The 26324-nt window shown below is 44.8% G+C and overlaps 1 protein-coding gene across 3 annotated transcripts in view; it reads right to left on the reverse strand.

Moving 5' to 3' along the window:
- The window catches only part of LOC142403056 (CDC42 small effector protein 2-like), a 101874-nt gene extending 86521 nt beyond the window's left edge, over window positions 1-15353 (reverse strand). For all 3 annotated transcript variants that reach the window (XM_075489204.1, XM_075489202.1, XM_075489203.1), the window contains exon 1: window positions 14811-15353. The gene's annotated coding sequence lies outside the window, so the exon portion shown is untranslated. The remainder of the gene's footprint in view (window positions 1-14810) is intronic.
- Window positions 15354-26324: the final 10971 nt, after the last annotated feature.

Genomic DNA, 26324 nt, shown 5'->3' on the forward strand with positions numbered 1-26324 from the left:
GTATGTAGCATGGGCGCTGCAACCACTTCAAGCCCAATGGTCAAATACGATAATTTATCATTATATGGACGATATTCTTTGCTGTCAAGAACAGCCATTCTCAGACGAGTCATTGCGCCAGCTCACCACCATCTTAGCGAAAAAGGGGCTTGTCATTGCACCAGAGAAGGTGCAGCGTACTGCCCCTTGGAAATATCTTGGGTGGTCTATTACAGACTCAAAAATCCGACCACAAAAAACAGAGCTTGTCACTCAACTACATACCTTACATGACATCCAAACCTTGCTTGGGGACATTCAATGGGTTCGCAATTGTGTTGGTATTTCTAATACTGACATTGCACCCCTGACTGCGTTATTGCGCGGGACAAATCCTGCGGACAAAGTGACATTGACAATGGAGCACCACATGGTGCTGCAACAAATCATTCAAAAAATGCACGCAGCTTGGTCATCGCGCCGCATCTTGCCACTGCCAATATCGTTAATCGTCTGTAATGGAAAAGACTCACCTTATGCAGTCATTTGTCAGTGGCAAAATAAGAAAGGGGAATTTACCTCAACCCTTCAATTAAATGCCACTGCCACTGCCAAATGCAAAGGACGAGGAGATATGTTTAATATTTTAGAATGGGTATTTTTAAGCGTACAACCAAAAACGAGTATCCAAACACGAACTGAAGCAGTAGGCGAATTAATACGGAAAGGATGGTCACAAGTCATAGAAACTAGGGCCAGTCCCAGTTATATTTAATGGTCGAGGATATATGTGTGTTTCCACAGGTCGCGGTCCAGTGTGGGTGCCGAGCAGAAACGTGAAGCCTGTTCTAACCCCTCATGGCTCATCCGATGAGCAAGATGAACCTACCCCTGATCATCGGGATAGTACTCCCGGTGGTGATGAGTCTTCACAAAATTGAGCCCAGAGAAAATATGTGGGTTACCTGGGCGAACAAAACAGGTCAACAAGCGTTTTGCCTCTCACTTGCGTCTGCTACAGAGCCTTTCCGGACGTGTCTACTAGGGGTACCAGGTTTTAAGGCAACTGAATTTAGTAGTTTTGCTACAAAAAACTGTAGTCGAGCTACCAATGTTAGCGGCTGCAGTGCCACACTCATTAATAGTCTAAATGTTACGTTGCCGTGGGACCCCCAAGAGTTAAGCTTATTAGGATCAATGAGGATTGGCAATAAAACAAAAAATTGGACTCAAACTTGTTTTATATTTGGAGGACCCGCCTTTACTGGCACCAATTATTATAGAACATTTAACTGGATTGAGTGGACAAATGTCACGTCAAAAGAAAGGCGCTATAACGATTATTACGATCCCGCTGGTTATTGGGGGGACCAGGCGGCCCTAGGAGCCGAGACTAAGGGAGGAGTACCAATCTGGAACAATGGCACTCCAAAGGCCTTGCCTCCAGATGTCTTTTTAATATGTGGTGATAGAGCGTGGCAAGGAGTTCCACAGAACGTGTTTGGTGGGCTGTGCTATCTTGGAAAATTAACGCTATTAGCCCCAGATCAAAATTGGTGGAAAAATGTAAGAAATAAAACAATAGAAATCAAACATCGAACAAAACGAGAAGTCACGGGTCTTTCCCCAGATTGTGATGATGAACTTGCCCTCCTCAGTACTACTGAGAGAGTGTTCCTGTCCCTGCTCATACCTGGGTGGGCAGCAGGACGAGCCCTGAAACAGGTTGGGCAATTAGCCTGTTGGGCTGAAAAACAAGCAAATGTTACTACCCAGGTAATAGAAACGTTATTAGAGGATCAAAATAGCTTACGCCACGCAATTTTGCAAAATAGAGCAGCAATTGATTTTTTGTTATTAGCCCAAGGTCATGGTTGTGAGGATTTTGAAGGCATGTGTTGTATGAACCTGTCTGATCACAGTGAATCAATTCACAAACAACTACGATGGCTGAAAGAGCATGCCAACAAAATTCGACAAAATCAGGGGTTTTTTGATGAATGGTTAACCAGTTTGTTTGGGTCCTTACCATCATGGCTGAAGGGTTTGTTAGCTGAGGGATTACGACTTTTAATAATTTTAGTTATCATAGGTCTGTGTTTTTGTGTAGCATGTAGCTGTGTCAAAAAGGCTTTTAGAACCATGATAAATCATGCCTGGATCGCTCAAAAACAAGAAGGGGGAATTGTGGAAGAATGGTTAAGTGATAAAGGACACAGCTTAATTGATGTGAGCAATCCAGCCTTTGATGGGGCCTGGGAGCCAGAGATCAAGGTGAAATTCCCTTGAGAACAGCAGAAGGAGTACTTGGTAAAACAAGATAAGCGGGACTAAGTCTGGGAAAGTGCTGATAAACCCCCCTTTGTGAACAGTGCGTGAACGGCAACTTTGTACCAATCATATAATTGTTTTAAGCGCGTGGACAAGTATAGTTATCCAATAGAATAGTCGCTGTTAGCACGTGCTTTGCTTAGCTTCTATATAAACCTGTTAAGTAATCTGAATAAAGGAGAACGACCATACTCATATTGAGATTCATCGTTACTCCGGGTCCGTCTCCCACTCCGACAGATGAACATGATACAGTAACAACACCTTCACTTGCAAGGTATACTTGCTTCCTATATGGATTTGATTTCCCCTGTTTCTCCTAAGAAAGCAGGAATGATGGCTCATGTCAGGTTCAGTGTGAAGGCCAGATATCACTGCTGTCCTTTCACACACGATAAGCAGTTACTTCCCCAAAGCCCTCTTTGTCTGCTACTCAGTCACAGATCATTTTGTGTAAGGTATTCATTTTTCAGTCTCTCTCAAAAAAACACCCCTTCTCTTCCAAACATGCAGTGAGAACTGTGGTTGGTGAATCACTTTCCACAGCAGTCACATCAGTAGTGTTACCCCCAACTCAGTACTTCCCATGCAAATAGATCAGATTGCCACACCTTACAAATGAAACATTTATGGTTAATTTCTCTAGAAAACATTCGTTACAATAAGTATAACCCCTTCATAAGCACTAATACAAATCTTTCAAATAGTCCTGTGAATTTTTACAAGAAATTAGTTTCTCAAATCACTGTTTCTGAAATGCACTGAAATGTGCATCCATACCACAAAAATCAGTTCCAACTGAATTCCTTCATATTAAACTGGTGACAATGAATTATGTACTGTATCAAACAGCACTATGCACTCTCAAGTGAAGACTCTGTAAAGTTGCAAAAAAATTAAGGATTTTTACTGGTTTTTATGAGAACATACTTACAGTGTTATGTTCAATACCAGAAATTAGGATACAGTTAAATGTAACAACAATAAAGACCCTGCCAAGTCTTAAGTCATTTATTTACCTGTTTATTTTAAAAAATATTTTTAAAATGGGAATTTCAGTTCAAGTGTTACAATTCCAAAAATAAACCTAGGAACAAAACCAGATACATAGGTCCTTCTGTACTTCCTTTAATTTCTAAATACCATGCTACCAGTTTCATTTGCTCATTCCAAATGTAGAGATTCTCTCTTTTGGAAGGCTGCCCTGATTCTTTTCCCCAAGGCCTTGTTGTTAGGGTTACAGCTGCAGGGCCAACTCCTGTTGAAACACAAGTCTTTGGAGAGGGGCATAAATGGTTTCATTATCTTTTTCGAAGAGCACACATAGTGAGAATAGAGCATTCCCACACACACCCACTAGAAAGTATTTGAACAATCCCAGCCACTCAATCATGACTATTTACATATGAACAGTTGCACAAGGAATCCTGTGGCCTTACAAAATTGCATGCAATTACTGTAGGTCGTTCCAAGTCAAAGAAGGTGTCCATCTATGATCCAGTCTCTTGTGGCATTTGGAATTAGGAGCCTTATGACAGAAGCTTCTCAAAACATAAGTGCCAAGTACCCAACTTCCCTCAAAGCCTGCCAGATTTCTGAGAAGCAGGCTACACAATGTAAGGGTATGTGGAAGGAGAGTGTCTGCTCCTTTAAGGGTATCTGGTCAAGAACCTTTTCAATGCAAAAAGGGATAATAAAAAAAGGGGGAAGCCATAAACAAGAACATACAGAGACACAAACATGACCGACAAATGGTAAGGGCCGAGAACCAAACCTGGTCAGTCACACTAATCGATAAGGGTATGTGGGAATGTTTATTTCAGTAAATTATCTAATTGAGAACCTTGTCAAATGGGATACTAAGGAAAAGGGGGAATCCAGAAACAAAATATACAGAACACACAAACCTAACAGGCAAACATAATGGAGACAAAGACAAGAAACAAACCTCGTGAATCGCACTAATTGATGGGCTATCAAGAAACTGCATGTAAACCAAGACTTTGCAACTGATAAGGATGCAAATCTGAGGGTCCAGGATGTTGGGCAGGAGTGGATGGAACTATGCAAACTGATGAGGCAATGTTCAGGGGAAGGGGGATTGGGGAGGAAAAGGAGAAATAGAAAGAAAGGGGTATAAAAGGGACCGGTCACGTGTAAAATAAGGCCGGTCAGTACGCTTGTCTGGCTGAGTCCTGCACCTGATCACCACAGCCTGTCCTATCTTCTCATATCTTCTTATTAAATCCTTTCTTTACTATCTCTCTGTGTAATCTCACTCTCTATCCCGTGTGCGTGTGTGCTGCAAGGATGTGCCAGCTACTGGGGGGGACCGGCTCGAGTGGATATGGGGCCAGCAACTGGAGTCAGACCAGGGGTGTAGGAGCCCCAGGCCTGTGGTGTCAGTTACTGGAGCGAGCGAGAGTCCTAGCATCAGTAGTTGGATGCAAGCACTAAACAATTTGCATCAAGGACTATTAATACTCCCCCCAGCCTCTCCTAGGAAACGGGATGTCAGCATTGAAGCAGTCTCTGGACATTCTTCTTCAGCATTCTAATTGCAGATGGCACTTTGTCCTGAGCATTACACACCACATGGGCTTGGGGCATTTTTTTGTGGACATGTATTATTCATGGTAGTAGAAGCCAAAATTACTCTTAGGCTTCCCAAATTTTTGTGGCTTGATTACAAAATGGCAGACTTATTTTTTCCTTCATAAAAATCAAACGTAAGACAAAAAAATATGATTGCAAAGAACACTGTGGGAAAAAGAGCAGGAAACGTACAGTTTTTTTCAGGATGTCACGTTTCACACTGTACATAAGCTTAGCCAATTTAAGAGAAAGATTGTGGCATATGACCCTACATCCAGAAAGAAAAAGCGTTATAGGACAGAACTTTCCCATCTGTTAGAGATACTTATAATATCATTACAAAGTACATTCTACAGCTACTTAGAAGTCTAAATATAAAACCTCAAATATGGAAGATCTCTCAGAGTGTATATTCAATATTTCAGACTACATTAACTGAACATGATACAGATGTAGTTCTAATTACACTTCCTAGCATCACTTCTTTGTAAGCCTCATATTTTCATTTGCTTTCCCATTACACAGCGGGAGAACAAACCAGTTAAAGTGTCTAATTTAGACAATCAACCAATTTCCCTGAAGCAGTCTCCTATCCTACTTTTTGGATAATACACTCTTCATATAGACAGACAGGTATAAAGAAAGTTGGTTTCCATGATTGTAATTTTCTTATTGATGAACTTCATTTTCTAGCTTTCTTCTACTTTATGGCTTCCACTGGCACAAAGGCTGTGACTTTGTTTCTCATATTGCACTTCACTGTGAAAAATGACAGCAAATGTGACACTGTGGCACTGATATTGTTCAATCTGGATCAGCTGTGTTCTACTTCAAAATGCAAACAAAATATTCAAGCTGAATGAATTAGTTGTACAACCCAGCTGCACCCCAGTGATTTGTTTGACCCAGGTTTAACAATAAAGGAAGTAGAAGACAGCCGATATAAGCATACTGGGTACAAGAGACAGCAATAATGAAAAATAAGTAAGTATTTGTACAAATGGGCATCTGAAATGGAGTAACAGAGGAGCACAGTTTTGCATCTATGTTACTTCAAAAAGTTATTCTACAAGATTATTGTAATAACCAGAACTCAAGAGCTGCAGGTAAAAAAACAGTTACATAAGCTTAACTAAAAAAACCCACACCCATACACCATAAGTCCTTCATTAGAGATGTGAACAACCAACATCTTATGTAAAATTTTTTTCCTTTGCCCTTAAATTGTGCAGAGCACATTCAATTTCAATTAAATAAGTGAACTAACTACTCTTTTGCCCTTGCTCCAACTTCCTGAATTAATTATTACATTGAAAATTAAATAGTCATACAAAAGTTACACAAATATGGTGTATGAAATCTAAACACTTACTTCCTTACACATTTTCAGGAAGCTAAAATCATGAAAATCTTGCACAGAAGAGACAATCCATGAAACAAATATGAAAACCATACAGTACAAAACCAAGGTAATAGAAAAGACATTTTGGATTTTAAAGATACACTGGCTTTTCTATGGTGGTATCCAGAAACAAACACAACCATGAATGCAGTCTGCTAACATTTTAGGCTAGCACTTCTGGCAGCAAGACTATATTGCAGAAGCGTTGCAGAAGCTTTCAGTGCTAGACATGAATGGACTAAGGATGTCCTCAATAAACTCAACTTGTTTGTTACTATTAAAAGCATTTATCTCCCAAAATTCACTACCATTTTTACACTATCTCCAGAAGAGAGAGGAGAAAGTTTTTTCCACCTTCCTCCCCCAGCCCCGATACTCTAGACCTTTGGTGAATGAAGCGATATGTAGTGATACTAGAATGGAAAAGTGTACTGGTTTGGCCTGGGATAGAGTTAATTTTCTTCATAGTAGTGATGTAAGGGCCATAGAGGCCTTATGAAACAAGACACTTTTTGTATAAACAACACATGCCTTGCTAACAAATGTGCCCTTGAAGAAAAACTAAGAGACTGATAAAAGGGGAATATGCAGGCATCATTAATCACTAACCTTCGAAGAAGAAACTAAGACTTCAAGGACTGATAAAGGGAACATCTTGTTATAAGGGAGATTGCCGGGCTAGAAGGATACGGCACTACATGAAGTCAACAAGATTTACAGAAAATAGGGGAAAGGTAAAGATGGCAGGGGGAGATCACGACCACCGACTCAATTAAAGACCAAAGAAAGCTACCCCCCCACACTTCCTGCAAGCATGCGCAGAATATTAAAGTAGCACTGTAGCTTTAAGTTGAAATAAGAGAAATGTAGACCAACAGAAAACTGCTTTGTGTAATTACTTATGCATATGCATAACTAGACCGTATAAATATTGTACCTGTATGACCAAACTTTGTGCTAGCTTTGTGGAGCTACCAGCTAGCACCCATCTCTGCGCAGACATGAAATAAAATACCTCTGCCCTGTGTGTATATTGGTGTCTCGCACACCGGGTAAACGACCTCACACCTGTGGGATAACAGTAGCATATGGTGATACATTTTGGATTTGTGACCAAAACAGTGTTGATAACACACCCACATTTTAGCTATTGCTGAACAGTGCTTACACAGCATCAAGGCCTTCTCTCTTTCTCACACTGCCCCACCAGCGAGCAGGCTGGGGTGCACAAGAAGTTGGCAGGGGACACAGCTGGGACAGCTGACCCCAACTGACCAAAGGGATATTCAATACCATATGACATCATGCTCAGCAATAAAAAGCTGGGGGAAAGAAGGCGGAAGGGGTGAAGTTTGGAGTTAAGGCAAGGCGTTTGTCTTCCCAAGTAACCATTACGTGTGATGAAGCCCTGCTTTCTTGGAAATGGCTAACCATCTGCCTGTCGACAGGAAGTAGTGAATAAATTCTTTTAATTTGCTTTGTCTGTGCGTGCAGCCTTTGCTTTACCATTAAACTGTCTTTATCTCAACCCATGAGTTCTCACACTTTTATCTTCCCATTCTCTTCCCCATCCCACTGTGACAGAGTGAGTGAGCAGCTGTGTGGTGCTTAGCTGCCTACCGGGGTTAACCTACAACAAAAAGTTAGGAAAAAACACATTTTTATCTTTTTTTCAGATTGTTCCAAGTTTGCTGTCAGCAGTTGGGAAGAACATGTTTCAGTATTTCATAAGAATAGATGAGGAATATAACAACTGTGATGAAGAACCACAAGCCTTAATATCTTCTCCTTCACATGACTAAGCACATCCACCCATCATGTGGTCAAAGTCATATGACAAGAAACAGCTATACTTTGGCTACCTGAAGAGGGAACTCCAGCCACACAATTGCAAGGGGGCAGGGGAGGGAAAAGTTGCAGGGTTCTCTGTGAAGAGGCAGCAGGGAATGGCCCAGATGCATTGTCCTGCACCACTGTCTCACAGACTGTCAGTTTCAACCTCCAAATATTTAAGAAAGATACCAGGACCTCCCTTTTGTTCTAGCTTAAAAAAGAAAAAAAAACAAACACACCACCAACATACAGTAAGAAGATTGAAAGGCTGAGAGAGTTGGGGTTGTTCAGCCTGGAGAAGAGAAGGCTCCAGGGAGACCTTATTGCAGCCTTTCAATACTTAAAGGTGGCTTATAAGAAAGAAGGAGAGAGACTTTTTACCAGGGCCTGTAGTGAGAGGACAAGGGGTAACAGTTTTAAACTGAAAGAGGGTACATTTAGATTGGAAATAAGGAAGAGATTTTTTACGATGAGGGTGGCGAGACACTGGAACAGGTTGCCCAGAGAAGTTGTGGATGCACCATTGCTGGAAGTGTTCAAGGTCAGGTTGAACAGGGCTTTGAATCATTTTATGGTTCTATGACAGTAACCCCTATTCCACCTGCACTGCTGGGGGGCAGGCAGGGAGTAGATCAGTCAGAAGTGAAGTTGAGACTGGGGGGGGGGGGGGGGGGTGGGGAGAAAAGTGTTATTTCAAGCCCATGCAACGCTACAGGCTTGGGGAAGATTGGCTGGAAAGCTGCCTGGTGGAAAAGGACCTGGGGATGTTGGTTGACAGCCAGCTGAATATGAGCCAGCAGTGTGCCCAGGTGGCCAAGAAGGCCAATGGCATCCTGGCTTGTATCAAAAATAGCGTGGCCAGCAGGACTAGGGAAGTGATCGTGCCCCTGTACTCGGCACTGGTGAGGCCGCACCTCGAATACTGTGTTCAGTTTTGGGCCCTCCACTACAAGAGAGACCTTGAGGTGCTGGAGCGTGTCCAGAGAAGGGCAACGAAGCTGGTGAAGGGTCTAGAGCATAAGTCTTATGAGGATCGGCTGAGGGAACTGGGATTGTTTAGCCTGGAGAAAAGGAGGCTGAGGGGAGACCTTATTGCTCTCTACAACTACCTGAAAGGAGGTTGTAGAGAGGTGGGGGTCGGTCTCTTCTCCCAAGTAACAAATGATAGGACAAGAGAAAATGGCCTCAAGTTGTGCCAGGGGAGGTTTAGACTGGATATTAGGAAATTTTACTTCACTGAAAGGGTTATCAAGCATTGGAACAGGCTGCCCAGGGAAGTGGTTGAGTCACCATCCCTGGAGGTATTTAAAAGACATTTGGATGAGGTGCTTAGGGACATGGTGTAGTGGTGGTAGTGGTAGTGTTAGGTTTACGGTTGGAGTTGATGATCTTAAAGGTCTTTTCCAACCTATATGATTCTGTGATTCTTTTTCTCCCCCCAATTGGCAATCAATTAAATTAATTTTCCCCAAGTCAAGCCTATTTTGCCTGTGACTGTAATTGGTAAGCGATCTCCCCGTCTTTGTCTTGACCCAGGAGCTTTTTCATCCTATTTTCTCCCCCATCCTGTTGAGGAAGGGGAGTGTGTGAGCATCTAGGTGAGCCTCTGGCAGCTAGCCAAGGATAACCCACCACAACCCACAACCCCATACACCCCACCTTTGGGGGGTCAAAAGGTCTGGTATATAAACATCACCACCTCTTAAAGGTTTGTTCAAATTACCAGGTATTACACTAACTGCTCCCCAGTGGGCAATGAATTATAGCAGCAAATGCCGATTAGCATTATTTCATCACCACAAACCATTACTCCTAGAGATGTAAAACATAGTCAATTACACTTCTTGCTGGGGAGGAGAGAAAAAAAAAAAAAGACGTTTAACATTTCTTGTTTACTGCAACACCTCTATATGACCTGATCTGCTTCTTGTCACTACTCTATGAATAATGATTTAATCAGTGCAGTGAATGCTCTGATACCCAGGAAAAAAGAAAAAAAAAAGCAGCTACAAAAAAATGCAGGAAGTCACTCAGAACAAACACACACACTGAATTTCTTTCCTTCCAGTTTCTAAAGCAACTCAACTGCTTGTAACCATGACAGAAGTAACCATGAAAGGATGTTCAAAACATTTCTAACTCTTTTCCCTATTGTAAAAAGCCACCTTCTCCACAAGCTTTGCTCAGACTGCTACATTGCAAACCACCACAGAGCTGACATACTCACAAGGTCACAATTACTAGCATGCTTCAAAATAATTTGTTTTGCCTTGTTATATGATAGTTTAAGTTGTCACTAAACCATTAGTGAAACACCCTTTAAATCAAAGATAACATACAGTACAGCTGCAACATTTCTGGACTACAAACTACAGTTTCAGTGTTCTTCATTCAGCTGGTGTACAAATGAATTAAAATATTTTACAGACCATACACTACTTTTTTTATATATTTCTGATTTATGTATCTTTGGTATAGAGTTATATAAACTTCACCAGGAAGTTTCTTCAATGCAGCATAATTGATTCTTTGCTTGGAAAAAAAAAAACAAAAAAAACCCACTCTTTTTCAAAGTGGAAAGCACGTAGAAAAAGATCACCCACTAGCAAAATCTGTTAGTTATCCAGGCAAGTATATCCATATTGTAGTTTCTTAGCCAAGCTAATAGGGGAAACTAAGTTTGAGAGCACACTGTAAATATTCACATACAATTAAATTTATGCCCATATGTGGTGGGTTGACCTTGGCTGTCTGCAAGGTACCCACCAAGCTGCTCTCTCACTCCCCCTCCTCAGCAGGACAGGGGAAAAAATACAATGAAAAAGCTCATGGGTCAAGATAAGGACAGGGAGAACACTTGCAAATTACCATCATGGACAAAACAGACTTGACTTGGTGAAAATTTAATTTATTGCCAATTAATTGTAAGAGAGTAGGATAAGTGAGAAATAAAACTAAAACACACCTTCCCTCCACCCTTCTCTTCTTCACTCCCAACTCTTCTACCTCCTCCCCTCCCTGAGCAGCACAAGGGGAAACAGGGAATGGGGGTTGCAGTCAGTTCATAACACTTCATCTCTGCCGCTCCTTCCTCTTCACACTCTTCCCCTGCTCCAGCGTGGGGTCCCTCCCACAAGATACAGTCCTTCATGACCTTCTCCAGCATGGGTCCTTCCCATAGGCTACAGTTCTTCAAGAACTGCTGCAGCATGGGTCCTTTCCACAGGGTGCAGTCCTTCAGGAACAGACTGATCCAGCATGGGTCCCCCATGGGGTTACAGGTCCTGCCAGGAAGCCTGCTCATGCACAGGCTCCTCTCCACAGGCTGCAGTTCCTGCCAGGAGCCTGCTCCATTGTGGGCTCTCCACAGACTGCAGCTTCCTTCAGGGTACATCCAACTGCTCTGGCCTGGGGTCCTCCACAGGCTGCAGGGGGACAGCCTCCATCACCATGGCCTTCTCCACAGGCTACAGGGGAATCTCTGCTCCAGCACCTGGAGCACCTCCTCCCCCTCTTTCTTTACCTTTCTTAAATATGTTATCACAGAAGCACTACCTAAGTTGCTGATTGGCTCAGCTTTGGCCAGTGGTGGGTCCATTTTGGAGCCAGCTTAAACTGTCTCTGTCTGATATGGGGGCAGCTCCTGATGTCTTCTCACAGAAGCCACCCCTGCAGCCCCACCCATGCCCCCCCCACTACCAAAACTTTGCCATGTGTGGGAAAAATAACAGAAGATTGGCAAGGAAGATTGTAAACACGCTCAAGTGACTTGCAGCCGGGGTGTCAAAAAACACATACATCGTACTAATCGTTGTTTAACCTTGTGTGTTAGACAAGTAGAACAAGTGTTTAGATAACATAGGCCTGTGATAGACTTCGAGGCACCCTATCAAACATGCTTGAGATTCTTGCCCTGCTATAGGAAAGATCAAAGCACAGTGGTAAACTATACCTGCACATATCCCCGATATACAGGCAAAACCAGCAGGTTCGTTGATCCTCTAGCATGGACCAAGCTCCACAGTGCCTGCATCCCTGCTTGTGTGCCTCTGCCTGGGTGCTGCTCTGGGGATCCCCCAGAGGGCGAGGTAACGAAAAATAAATTTACTCTTTGCATTTCATCCGTGGTTTAGTGTTGTTCCTGCGTCCTGCCCGTGCCAGCTCACACACCACGTAAACCCAATACAACATACTAGAACTTATACACAATAGAGGACCTCATTGCTTATTTGAATTGCTACTTAATTCATTAAGTCATAAGCATTTGCAAGATCACTTTCTGTAATTTCATTTTCAATATTCCCTTTCTCCCCCCCAAAACACACACCAATTGTTACAACAGAAATTCAGTTATTTTATTATGTCTTTCAAAATTGTATCTATGTTTTGACAAAATGAAAAATGCAACTTTCCACCTCCTCTGAGGTGGATCCGCACCTCCACTGAGCCAATATTAATCAGATGATGTCCTGGTTTCAGCTATGATAGAGTTAATTTTCTTCACAGTAGCTGGTGTAGTGCTGTGTTTTGGATTTTAGTATGAGAATAACAGTGTTAACATGCTGATGTTTTAGTTGTTGCTAAGTAATGTTTGCACTAGTCAAGGACTTTTCAGCTTCCCATGCTCTGCCAGGTGCAGAAGAAGCTGGGAGGGGACACAGCCAGGATAGTTGATCCAAACTGACCAAAGGGCTATTCCATACCACATGACGTCATGCTCAGTATATAAAGCTGGGGAAGAAGAAGGAAGGGGGGACATTCAGAGTGATGGCGTTTGTCTTCCCAAGTAACCATTACGTGTGATGGAGCCCTGCTTTCCTGGAGATGGCTGAACACCTGCCTGCCCATGGGAAGTAGGGAATTAATTCCTTGTTTTGCTTTGCTTGTGTGCGTGGCTTTTGCTTTACCTATTCAACTGTCTTTATCTCAACCCTTGAGTTTTCTCACTTTTGCTCTTCTGATTCTCTCCCCCATCCCACTGTGGGGGGAGTGAGCAAGCAGCTGTGTGGTGCTTATTTGCCGGCTGGGGTTAAACCACAACAGATGACCTAAGTAAATGTCAGTAACTAAACATGCCTTGAGTGCAAAAAGAACACATTCTAACCCCAATTACTTCTTTCAACTCTAATACTAATGTTACTTATATTTACAAGAGTTCCTTATACACCGATTCAAGTTTAAAAAAACAAAAACACCTCAGTCCTTGAGCATTAGATAAGATCCTTCACACACACACAAGAAATAGAACTAAAGCAACCCCCCCAACTTCACAAATGTATTTACTTTTAGATTTTTTTTTTTAAGCAGTTATCACAGTACAGGAAGGATATTTGGAATGGGTGTGAGAAAGGTCATCCCTTGGTGGGATAACATGTTCAGGGTTTTGTTTAAATAGCTTCTAAAAAGTTTTTTTTTTAAAGTTTTTAAAAAATTATAAAATTACTCCATTCATCCAAGTTCAAAAACAAGATCAGAAGGCTTATGATCTATTTTACATCCAACTTCAGAGTCAGAAGTCCCTGAAACTGATGGGCCTATGAAAGATTTATAATTTTGATAAAAGCATGAAGTTACATATACCACATAACAGACTAAAAATTAAATGCTTAATCCAAAAGACAAGCCCAAATTTCAAAACACCATGTTAAAATAAGAGTTTAGCTCTTTGGATACACAATTAGTTTATCACTGTTACATCCCCAATGGCCTTTAGACACTTAGTTTTAATGGGTAGCTTCAAGGAATTTTTCTTCAGAGTGACATTCTGCATTTCACACCGTTGTACAATAAGCTATACCATTATTTTAAAATGCGGGGGGGGGGAAGTCGCGGTAACAGACACTCGTGCCTCTTGCTCGGGAGGGAGGCGCCACAGTATCCCCAGCGGGCCACCACGCCCTGTCTTCAGCACAGGCCGAGCTCAGAACCTTGACCTCCCGCAGGTCTGCCACCGAGCGACCTGTTCAAAGCACCACTTGCCCTCCCTCACAGTCTACTCTCACATCTACCCCCCCGGAAAAAAAAACAACCAACACCAAACCCAAAAGACCCACAAAACCACCAACCCACCCACTAACACCCTAATTTTTATAACCTACCAGAAATGCTGTTTCTTGCCCCTCTCTCTCTTTTTTTGTTAGAGTGTCAGAAGAAAGCGGTTTTTAAAACGCCTCGAGAGCATCACTCACCACGCTGTTCTGAAGGGAGGTACCCCTGCAAGGGGACTGTTCTCCTCACAACGCCTCACCCGGACCTCGGCGGCCCCGCCGCCGCTCGCGGGGAGCTCGCCCAGCCCAGCCGCAGGGCTGAGGGCTTGTAGTACGTAAGATACCGGTGGGCTCCTCGGTAAGGAGCCGCCGCCGGCAGGCTGGGGACTCCACAGGGAGAGATTGCCAGGGCTGCCCCCTTGCTCTGCTCCGGGGAGCCGACAGAAACCCGAGCCCCCCGCCCGGGGGAAAGGAGCGACCGGTTCCAGTGCCCGAGGCGCAGCCCGACTCGCCGCCGGCCGCAGGTACCAGCTCCACAGCCCCCTGCCCAATCCGGCCCCAGCGGCACCCCTGATGGCGGGCAGGCCGACGAGGCCGCTCCTCGGGCTCACGGGGGAAGGAGGGGGTGGTAAAACCGCCGACTGGGCTGGCGGGGGAACCCAATTCTTGTCCCCGTCACTCACCGCTGTCCACAGTGGCAGTCTATCCTTGTCTACCTCTCCTCGGAACCTTCTTCCCCTCCTTTCGGGAGACCCGTGCCCCCTCCGCACGGCGCTGGGGAGGGGTGGAGGAGGATGGAGACAAAATCAATGGAGGAGGCTGGTGATGGCCGGGCGATCACACGCAACGGGCAGGAGCGGCGCTAGCCTCTCTTCGCCCTCCCGGCCGACTCTCCTGCCGCAGCTGAGCGCCGAACACTGTCTGCTGCCGCCGGCGAAGCGCCTTCCCTCCGCGGCGCGGCGAGCCCGGCCGGGAGGGTCTGGGGCGAGGAGGTGAAAATGGCGACCTCAGTGGCGCTAGTGCGGCGATGGGAACGGATCCACCAGGTCGACTCGCTCCACGCTACCGGCTGGGCTCAGCACGACGAGGAAGACAGAGAAAAAAGGAGGCAAAGTAACAACTAGAGCAGTTGCTCTGTCCTGTCAGCCCTTATATACAACCCGCACCTCCGCCGCCGCACTTTCAAACCGCCGCCGGACATGGCCGCAGCGCCAGGGCCTGGCGAGGCAGCCGGCGCCGCAGCGCCTCCTGGCGTCGCGCGCGGCGCCGCTGGGGCGCTGCAGGAGCCCCGCTGGAGCCCCGCTGGGGGCGGCCGGACGGGGCGGCCACAGTGTCTGTGGGCCTCACAGCCCAGCATGGCCCGGCGCGGCCTGGGGTATATCGTCGTTTCTGAGGCTCTTCGCTGCCAGCCCGGGGCGGCGGGGTGAGTCAGTGGGCGGCGGTGGGGCAGCCAGTGGGAGCAGGCCTGGCAGGTCCTCCCTAGCAGTGGTCAGTTATGTGGGGTATGTTCCTCCTACATGGCTCTCATCACCATGGGCCCTGGTCAGCAAGGCACTCCTAGAGCTTCCTCACATCTGCCCCATCCTGTTATAAAAATGTTTTCTGAAATCATCTTAACAGGGCATTTGAACCACCTGGGAAATCAGACTTTGGCTGGTGCCATGCACAGTCCTGGGGACAGGCTCTCCCTGTCCACCAGAGAGCTTTCCGTGTCCAGCCAGGAGGAGAATCCTTCTTCCCGAGTAGGATTCCTCTCCTCTCCTTTCAGGTCCATAAAGTTAAGGAGCTGGGTGAAGCCAGCATTCCAGATTCCTCCTGAAGTCAACTGAGAGAGAAGAATCTGGAGGAAGGAGAGGAGGGAGTCATCTTACCTGCTCAGATGCTCACCTTTGCTTTGTCAGGAAATAGCACATCCCAGGATAGTTAGCATAAAAAGCAGTTTAATTCTGTTCTGGCATTCATAAGGCCTTGAGAGACGTGTGAAATACGTTCATGAGAACTGATACGATCCAGGTCAGACCTTCAAGAAAAGAAAATGTAAACCATGACCAAATGCTCTGGCTTGTGACCTCAGGCTATTTACAGCAGCAAACCCTCTCTGTAAATTGATGAACTTTCCCATCTTACTTATTCCCCTTGTAGGATTAGGACTATGGCAGCAATACAAACCTGACTTTGCAGATTAGGGCTCCTGTTGAGTGCTCCACACCCATAGCTCTTACTGATTCAAAATAGGTATTGCACCACTGTGACTCCTGAACAGACCTCACTCCACTCCATTAGATTAGACCATATATTGTCCTTAAAAAAGAAGAAAAAAGGTTTCACTTTGTGACTAAAAGTGGCAAGCATGACTCAAACATGAAACTTGACCAATGTGCAAGATCAGATCTTCCCACACTGAGTGGCAAGGAACTGGTGGCAGCTATACCCAGAGACATCTCAGTTCTGTTGTGTTCCAGTTCTCCAAATTAAGAGAAGCTGCCATCCTCCACCATCTCACCTGTGTGCTAGTTGTCCTTATTTTACAGATCATGTGTGGTTCAGCTGCATGGGTAAAAATGGAAAATGTTGCAGTGTTAAAGAGTTTCCACTAAGCTGAACTTGGACAGTATCACAGAGAAAGAGACACAGAGACCAATTATAGAGTGGAAAGTTTCCTTGTCTATACCTAAATCAGCAAACTGTTATAAAACAGTCTGAAAAGGCTATCAAACATATCAAAAAGTATTAAAAAACTTTTGCTCTCTGTTTTTACTCTATATGAATATGCCTGATATTTAGGCTTATTAACAATATAGGTTTCATTTCTTTAATAAAAGCTGTATCAATTGACAATACAATGCATAAGATAGTGCTCCTGCGATGCCTTCAATTGATTTTCCTTTTTGTATTGCCTTTTTAAAAAATTTTTACAGACTCTTTTTTATGATTTTGGACATTTTTCTCAGAGGCCTTTGTTTGTGCCACTGAGGTACCAGATTGTCGTGGTTTAGCCTCAGTTGGCAACTAAGCACCACACAGCCGCTCGCTCACCCTACCCACCCACACCCTGGTGGGATGGGGGAGAGAATATGAAGAGCAAAAGTAAGAAAACTCGTGGGTTGAGAAAATATGACGGTGTGTTCCCCCACCCCCGCCCCCAACCTGACCTTTATCTCCCCTAACCCTGCTCAAGCGATAACCACCAGTGCCAGTCATAATGGATGTGTCTAGTCCTGATGGCTGCATCTGGCTCAAAGTGGATTCAAGAGACAGATAACAACACAATAGCCTAGGGCTATTGTGCAATGCGCCCCCCTAACCACAGTGAAGAAACTAAAATCTGTGGTCAGTATGCAAATATGACTATGAGTCAATCATCTTACTACTGAAATAGTGAGCAGCCCAAGAGCCCTTTGAGCTCTCCTGCACGGCAGCAGGCCGCACGCCAGGATCTCCCCTTGAGCAGGGACGCCTCTCAAGGTTACTCCTCGAGGTTGAGAGATTCCTTGCCGCAGCAGATCCTCGGTAAGTGACTAATAGCATGCTAAACTTTGGAATCTTAGCTAAGTGATATAAAGGATTGATTGCGCACGTATAATCCTTTAGACATAAACTGTTGACCAAGTCTGAGACAAGAATTGGATCCAGCCGCAGCTACACTCCTCTCTGAGAAGGAGTTTAGAAAGCAAGGGAGTCCTTTCTGAACCTTGTGACTCAACGGGACAGTCTCTCTGACAGTTTCGTCCTGTCCTCTATGCAGTAAATAATCAAGTGTACCTTGCCATCGAATCTTGTTAAACCACTGTTGCATTTAACATTAACCCTTGTTAACTCACTGTTTTATATCAATAAAGTATTTTTTTGCATCTCTCTTATGGGTGTAGTACATCACTCCATATGTGAAAAATAAGAACAGTTAAATAATTGAAATTAAAAAAAATAATTATAATAAATTGTAATGAAAAGGAAAAAAACAGAAGAGAGAGAGGAACAAAACCCAAGAAAAAAAACAAGTGATGCAACTGTTCACCACCCACTGACCGACGCCCAGCCAGTCCCCGAGCAGCAACTGCTGCTCCCCAGCCAACTCCCCCCAGGTTATATAGTGAGTATGACATCATATGGTATGGAATAGCCCTTTGGCCAGTTTGGATCAACTATCCTGGCTGTGCCCCCTCCCAGCTTCTTGTGCACCTGGCAGAGCAGGGGAAGCTGAAAAGTCCTTGACTAGTGTAAACATTACTTAGCAACAACTAAAACATCAGCATGTTATCAACATTATTCTCATCCTAAATCCAAAACACAGCACTATACCAGCTACTAGGAAGAAAATTAACTCTATCCCAGCCAAAACCAGGACAGTATCCACCCCTTATTCTATACTATCTACGTCATGCCTAGGTCCTAACCTTTCCAATGCATTCCAGTTAATCACCACCACTGTCTTGTGATATATACACACAGATATCATTCCCTTGGTCTATGGGCCATCCCTCTAAAATGGCCGCTGAGTTCATTTAGTCCATGACTTTGGGCTCCATCTGTCAATACAGTCCTTCAGGGCAGGAGAGATGGTGTGTGGTGTTGGATTGTTGCGCGCTGAAGCCAGTTCTGGTTCCATCACAGCTGCACTTTGCTTGGTTTCATCAAAGTTCATTCTTCATTACTCTGGGTGATTCTTACTGCAATACCATTGATATGGTGTATAGTAACCATAAAGGTGATGACATACATTATTATATAGCAATTAACATCATACCATTTAGTTCATTGGCTATTCTCACCCCAAAATCAAATCCCCTTGAGGTACACGTTGGACTTCCCCATCCTTCCGCATCATCCACCAAGTGCACCCAGGTCCTTGAGCAAAAGCAATCCCACAAATGGGCTTGCCTTTGCCTGAGGCAGGAGTAACTCAGACTGTCTTCCCCAGCATCTTTTTTTATGCGCACTACAGGGACCTTATCCCCTTCTACAGTGCATAAAAGTTTTCATTGGGCAGGGCAAGCTCGATTGACAGATCCCCTAGTGTTGACTAACCAGGTGGCCTTTGCTAAATGTATATCCCAATATTTGAATGTCCCAGCACCCATTGCTCTCAGTGTAGTCTTTAACATTCCACTGTATTGTTCGATTTTCCCAGAGGCTGGTGCATGATAGAGGATGTGATATACCCACTCAATGCCATGCTCTTTGGCCCAGGTGTCTATGAGGTTGTTTCAAAAATGAGTCCCGTTGTCTGACTCAATTCTTTCTAGGGTGCCATGTCGCCATAAGACTTATTTTTCAAGGCCCAGGATAGTGCACTGGGCGGTGGCATGGGGCACGGGATATGTTTCCAGCCATCCGGTGGTTGCTTCCACCATTGTAAGCACATGGTGGTTCCCCTGTCAGGTTTGTGGGAGTGTGATATAATCGATCGGCCAGGCCTCCCCATATTGATATTTCAGCCATCGCCCTCCATACCACAGAGGCTTTAACCGCTTGGATTGTTTGATTGCAGCACATGTTTCACATTCATGGATAACCTGTGCAATAGTGTCCATGGTCAAGTCCACCCCTCGATCGCGAGCCCATCTATATGTTGCATCTCTTCCTTGATGGCCTGAGGTGTCATGGGCCCACCTAGCTATAAATAATTCACCCTTATGTTGCCAGTCCAGATCCACCTGAGCCACTTCAATCTTAGCAGCCTGATCCACCTGCTGGTTGTTTTGGTGTTCCTCAGTGGCCCGACTCTTGGGTACATGAGCATCTACGTGACGTACTTTTACAGCCAGGTTCTCTACTCGAGCAGCAATATCTTGCCACAATGCAGCAGCCCCGATGGGTTTGCCTCTGCACTGCCAGTTGCTCTGCTTCCATTGCTGTAACCACCCCCACAGGGCATCTGCCACCATCCATGAGTCAGTATAGAGATAGAGCATTGGCCACTTTTCTCGTTCAGCAATGTCTAAAGCCAGCTGGATGGCTTTAACTTCTGCAAATTGGCTTGATTCACCATCTCCTTCAGCAGTTTCTACCACTTGTCGTATAGGACTCCATACAACAGCCTTCCACCTCCGATGCTTTCCTACAATATGACAGGACCCATCAGTGAACAGGGCATATTGCTTCTCATTTTCTGGTAGTTTATTGTACAGTGGGGCCTCCTCAGCATATGTTACCTCCTCCTCTGGCAATATTCTGAAATCTTTGCCTTCCGGCCAGTCCATGGTCACTTCCAAGATTCCTGGGTGACTGGGGTTTCCTATTCGAGCCCATTGTATGTGGATCAGTGCAACCCACTTACTCCACGTAGCATCAGTTGCATGATGTGTAGAGGGGACCCTCCCTTTGAACATCCAGCCCAGCACTGGCAGTCGAGGTGCCAAGAGGAGTTGTGCTTCAGTGCCAACCACTTCTGAAGCAGCTCGAATCCCTTCATATGCTGCCAATATCTCTTTTTCAGTTGGAGTATAGTGGGCCTCGGATCCTCTGTATCCCTGACTCCAAAACCCTAGGGGTCGACCTCGAGTCTCCCCTGGTGCTTTCTGCCAGAGGCTCCAGGTAGGGCCATTCTCCCCGGCTGCAGTGTAGAGAACATTCTTTACATCTTGCCCTGCCCGGACTGGCCCAAGGGCTACTGCATGAACTATCTCCCGTTTAATTTGTTCAAAGGCTGGTCGTTGCTCAGGGCCCCATTTGAAGTCGTTCTTCTTCCGGGTCACTTGGTAGAGAGGGCTTACGATCAAACTGTAATTTGGGATATGCATCCTCCAAAAACCCACAACGCCTAAGAAAGCTTGTGTTTCCTTTTTGCTAGTTGGTGGAGACATGGCTGTTATTATGTTAATCACATCCATTGGGATCTGACGACGTCCATCTTGCCATTTTATTCCTAAAAACTGGATCTCCTGTGCAGGTCCCTTGACCTTACTTTGTTTTATGGCAAAACCACCTTTCAAGAGGATCTGGACTATTTTCTTCCCTTTCTCAAAAACTTCCTCTGCTGTATTGCCCTATGCGATGATGTCATCAATATATTGCAGATGTTCTGGAGTTTCACCCTGTTCCAGTGCAGTCTGGATCAGTCCATGGCAAATGGTAGGGCTGTGTTTCCACCCCTGGGGCAGTCGATTCCAGGTGTACTGAACGCTCCTCTAAGTGAAAGCAAACTGTGGCCTGCACTCTGCTGCCAAAGGGATTGAGAAGAACGCATTAGTGATATAACTTGTGGCATACCATTTGGCTGCCTTTGACTCCAGTTCATACTGAAGTTCTAGCATGTCCAGCACAGCAGCACTCAGCGGCGGCATGACTTCATTCAGGCCACGATAGTCTACTGTTAGTCTCCACTCTCCATTAGACTTTCATGCTGGCCATATAGGACTGTTGAAGGGTGAGCGAGTCTTACTGATCACTCCTTGGCTCTCCAGTCGATGAATCAGCTTATGGATGGGAATCAGGGAGTCTCAGTTGGTACAATATTGCCGCCGGTGCACTGTTGTGGTGGCGATCAGCACCTGTTGTTCTTCGACCCTCAGCAACCCCACAACAGAAGGGTCCTCCAAGAGACTGGGCAAGGTGGACAGCTGTTTATATTTCCTCCGCCTCCAAGGCAGCTATACCAAAAGCCCACTGATACCCTTTTGGGTCCTTGAAATATCCTCTCTATGCCAAGTAGGTAGTCTATGCCAAGGATGCATGGAGCCTCTGGGCCAGTCACAATGGGGTGCTTTTGCCACTCATTCCCAGTTAGGCTCACTTTGGCCTCCAATACAGTTAGCTGTTGGGATCCCCCTGTCACTCCAGAAATACTGATGGGTTCTGCCCCTATATAGCTAGATGGCATTAGGGTGCACTGTGCACCGGTGTCCACTAGAGCCTTATACTCCTGTGGGTCTGATGTGCCAGGCCATCGAATCCACACAGTCCAGCAAACCCTGTTGTCCCTTTCCTCCACCTGGCTGGAGGCAGGGCCCCTCTAGTCCTGGTCATAGTATTCGTTACCCACTTCTTGTACATACGAGTCAGGAATTCCTCCATTCAAATCAGGAGTAAGATCAGCCCTTCTACTCTGGGGAACTGTCCACTGGAAACCGGAGCAGCAATTTTCCTGGAAGAACCCCCTTGTGTGATTGTTTTTACTTGCAACTCATGTACCCGTGCCTCTAGGGTCGAGGTAGGTTTTCCATCCCACTTCCTCATGTCCTCTCCGTGGTCACGCAGGTAAAACCACAGGGTGCCCCGTGGTGTGTACCCTCTATATCCTCTCTCTTGAGCAGAGGAACACTGACTCCTAATAGCTGCGATACTGGTCTGTACAGGTAGAAAGTAGGACCTATCCTTTTCAAATTGCTGGACCAGTTTCTCCACAGCCGAGACGAGGGAGGATGAGAGACTTTCTTCATATTCCCAGAGATGGCAAGCCAATTCATCCACCATTGGTCCTTCTCCATCTTTCCAGGTCAGTATCGCCATTGAGTTGGCATACAACACTGGTGCGCTCCGTACCAACTTCTACCACATGGGTCGTGTGCACCTGACTTCATCCAGATCTTTATCCAAAGATATCCGGATCTTTGTCCAACTGCTTGTTTTTCAGGTCACCATTAACCACCTCCAGCACGGCTAATTCCCTGAGGTACTGGATACCTCTCTCCATGGTGGTCCATTTGCCTGGGTGGCATATAACATCTTCCTTGAAGGGATATCTTTCCTTCATAGCTGACAGTAGTCGCCTCCAGAGGATGAGGACTTGTTCCCCTTTTCAAATTGCTTTGTCAATGCCCCTTTCCCTAGAAAGGGATCCCAGCTGTTCGGCTTCCTTACCCTCTAATTCCAGGCTATTGGTCCTGTTATCCCAGCATCGGAGCAGCCAGGTGACAAGTTGCTTGCCTGGACGACCACTGAAATCTTTTCTCGCAGCTCACTCAGGGATAGGGATGGGGTGGTTTCTGTCTCGTTTATGAGTTCTTCCTCTTCCTCCTGCTCTCCTTGTGATGGCCCTGCTTTTTCATCATCCCTTTCTAAACGAGCTGACTGTTGCTTCCAAGATTTCTTCTTGTGTATAGGGGCGACTGATACCGGCACAGGTTGGTTCCCTGGTTCCGCTGCAGTGCGGAAGTAACCGGAGCTGGAGTAACCGCAGCAGCTGTTGCCGGTGCTGGAGTAGCTGCAGTGTCTGTTGGGGGGGGGGGGGGTTGAGTAGCCGCAGTGCCTGTCGCCGGGGTTGGAGTAGCTGCAGTGCCTGTCGCTTTGTCGTCAGATCCAGAGACCTTCTCTTCCCCTTGAGGGTTCTGAATAGTGTTGAACAGGGCTCAGTAGGCATGGGCCAGGCCCCAGCACATTGCAGTGATTTGTGTCTCTCTGGCATTGCCAGGGTGACAGCATACTTTCCCCAAATATTTTACTAGTTTTTCAGGATCCTGCACTTGTTCAGGGGTGAAGTTCCAAAACACTGGAGGTGCCCACCGTCCTAGGCATTTGCCCATGCTATCCCACACACCCTGCCACTCATAACTATCCAGCCTTGGGGCAGATCTCTGCATGATATTCTTAAATTGCTTACTAATCTTAGACAAAATCAAAACAATATTCCCAAGCAATACCAATAAAAGTATCTTAACTACCCAAGGATGTTCAAGATACTGAAAAGTTATTGTAATGAAGGAGGAAACATCATAAAGAAGGTAGAGAAGGTGCCATTCTATATTTCCTCCATAAAAAACCTCTCAGAGGAAGAAGTATAATTGCTAATTGTCTCCACGAGGTGGTACCCGAAGTACAGTAATGGCTTCAGTACAAAACTCAGATACCAAATTAAGCTCAAGGTCACTCTTTTAATCTCCCAGGTGAAACATCACTAATCACTGCAGAACACAGCAAACTGCAAAAACCGACACTGATCTTTAACATGTACAGCAAAAAAATGAGCATGGTGCAGATCAGATAAACTAATATCTGATACCATATCTAATACCAAAAAAGGACTGTCGTAGTTTAGCCTCAGTTGGCAACCAAGCACCACACAGCCAATTAAATTGGCCAATTTTTAACCAATCTGCATGTAAGAATATTTCCATTGTATACTATTTCCATTTGTATACAAAGAAGCTATGAATTTAGGTAATCACCTTAATTCTGACATCCTTAAATCTCAAACTTTACAATACCAGTATATACTGCATATAATTTCTGATAAACACAGTTTTCTATGTGTGTAGCCTTTCCACAGATAATATTTGACATATTTACAGCTGCATCTGAAAAGGAAAGCAGCGGTTGAGAGAGACAGGAGAGCAGCTATTTCAGTAATCAGCTTTTCCAGAAAGCTCTGCTGAAAACTCTATTTTTCATGATAATTGGGTCTTGGCTTCCATGGGAAATTATAATGAAAGCTAAGAAATAACGTTCCTTCGATAGAGTTTTAGATACAAGCTTAACCTCAGAGGAACAAACTGTTAACATCAAGCCCTTCATGAGATAAAAAGAACAGAAGAAAATGCTAAACCTTGTATATACATTTTTGCACTTTATTCCTTCAAGCTGATAGCTTATCACTTATCAGAAAATGTAATTTCCTTCTTCTGAGTCAGTGGTTTAAATTTGCTAGTGACTCATCTAGCGACTCATTATTTTTGATGCCTAATGAAGAGATTTAGTTGTTGCAAATTTCAGAACAGCCTTCATGAATATTTTGCATCTCCCTGATTCTGAATGTTTTTTGACAAGTTTTATGATATCAGTAGATCAGTATGCCCAGGGCTAGCTACCTGAAGATTTGAATTGGTTATTGAGAATAACTTCTCAGACACTTTCTAAGTAAATACTGCCACTTGGGAACATAAAAGGGTGTTGTGGTTTAGCCCCAGTTGGCAACTAAGCACCACACAGCCACTCACTCACCCTCCCCCCCCCCCGTGGGATGGGGAAGAGAATCGGAAGAGCAAAAGTAAGAAAACTCATGGGTTGGGATAAGAACAGTTTAATAATTGAAATAAAATAAAATTAAAAAAAATAAAATAAAATAAAATAAAATAAAATACTAAATTGTAATGAAAAGGAAAACAACAGAAGAGAGAAAGAGAGAGGAACAAAACCCAAGAAAAAAAACAAGTGATGCAACTGCTCACCACCCGCCGGCCGATGCCCAGCCAGTTCCTGAGCAGCGATCACTGCCCCCTGGCCAACTCCTCCCAGTTTATATACTGAGCATGATGTCATATGGTATGGAATAGCCCTTTGGTCAGACCTGGCAGGGCATGGGAAGCTGAAAGCCCTTGACTAGTGTAAACATTACTTAGCAACAACTAAAACATCAACATGTTATCAATATTATTCTCATACTAAAATCCAAAACACAGCACTATACCAGCTACTAGGAAGAAAATTAACTCTATCCCAGCCAAAACCAGGACATTTCTGGTTATTTCTGAATTGCCTTCTGTGTGAGGGGTGTGTGAATCAGGTCACAGATTTAGTCACTCATCTTCCCTTTTACAGATCCAGCCACTGAAAACCACCAGTCCCTGCCCTATGCCCTACTGATGGTTTTTCACTTGCACCTGATTAGATGATGGAGTGTCATTATCTGATGAATACAAATAACTGTTGTAAACATTGTTACCATTCTATTTAAGCTTCTCATTACTGTTAATGAGATATACTTCACAAGAATCCTGTCATGTAGAGAAAATATTATTATCCCCAATTTCAAGATGAGAAATTGTTGTATAAAGAGGTAGTATAGCTTGCCTCAGGTCATACACATAGTATGTGGTAAAGCCAGAAATTTAATCCAAAGTTTGAGTGCAGATCTAGTGTGGTGGGTTGACCTTGGCTGGCTGCCAGCCCTCCCTCCCCCAGTCATTTTCTCACTCCCCCTCCACAGAACAGAGGGAGAAAATAAGATGGACAAGCTTGTGTGTTGAGATAATGGCAGTTTAGTAAGAAAAGCAAAGGCTGTGTGTGGAAACAAAGCAAAAAAGAAGAAATTTATTCCCTACTTCCCATCAGCAGGCAATGTCCAGCCACTTCCTGGGAAGCAGGGCCTCAGTACACATTAACCACGAATGCCCCCCCCACCCCCCACCCCTTTTCTCTCAGCTTTTATTGCTGAGCATGACATCATATGGTATGGAATATCTTTGGTCAGTTGGGGTCAGCTGTCCCCTCCCAACCTCTTGCCCACCCCCAGCCTACTGGCCTTTGGGGGTGGGGTGGTTGGA

The sequence above is a fragment of the Mycteria americana genome (genome assembly GCF_035582795.1).
Source record: "Mycteria americana isolate JAX WOST 10 ecotype Jacksonville Zoo and Gardens chromosome W unlocalized genomic scaffold, USCA_MyAme_1.0 Scaffold_32, whole genome shotgun sequence".
Classification (NCBI taxonomy): Eukaryota; Metazoa; Chordata; class Aves; order Ciconiiformes; family Ciconiidae; genus Mycteria; species Mycteria americana.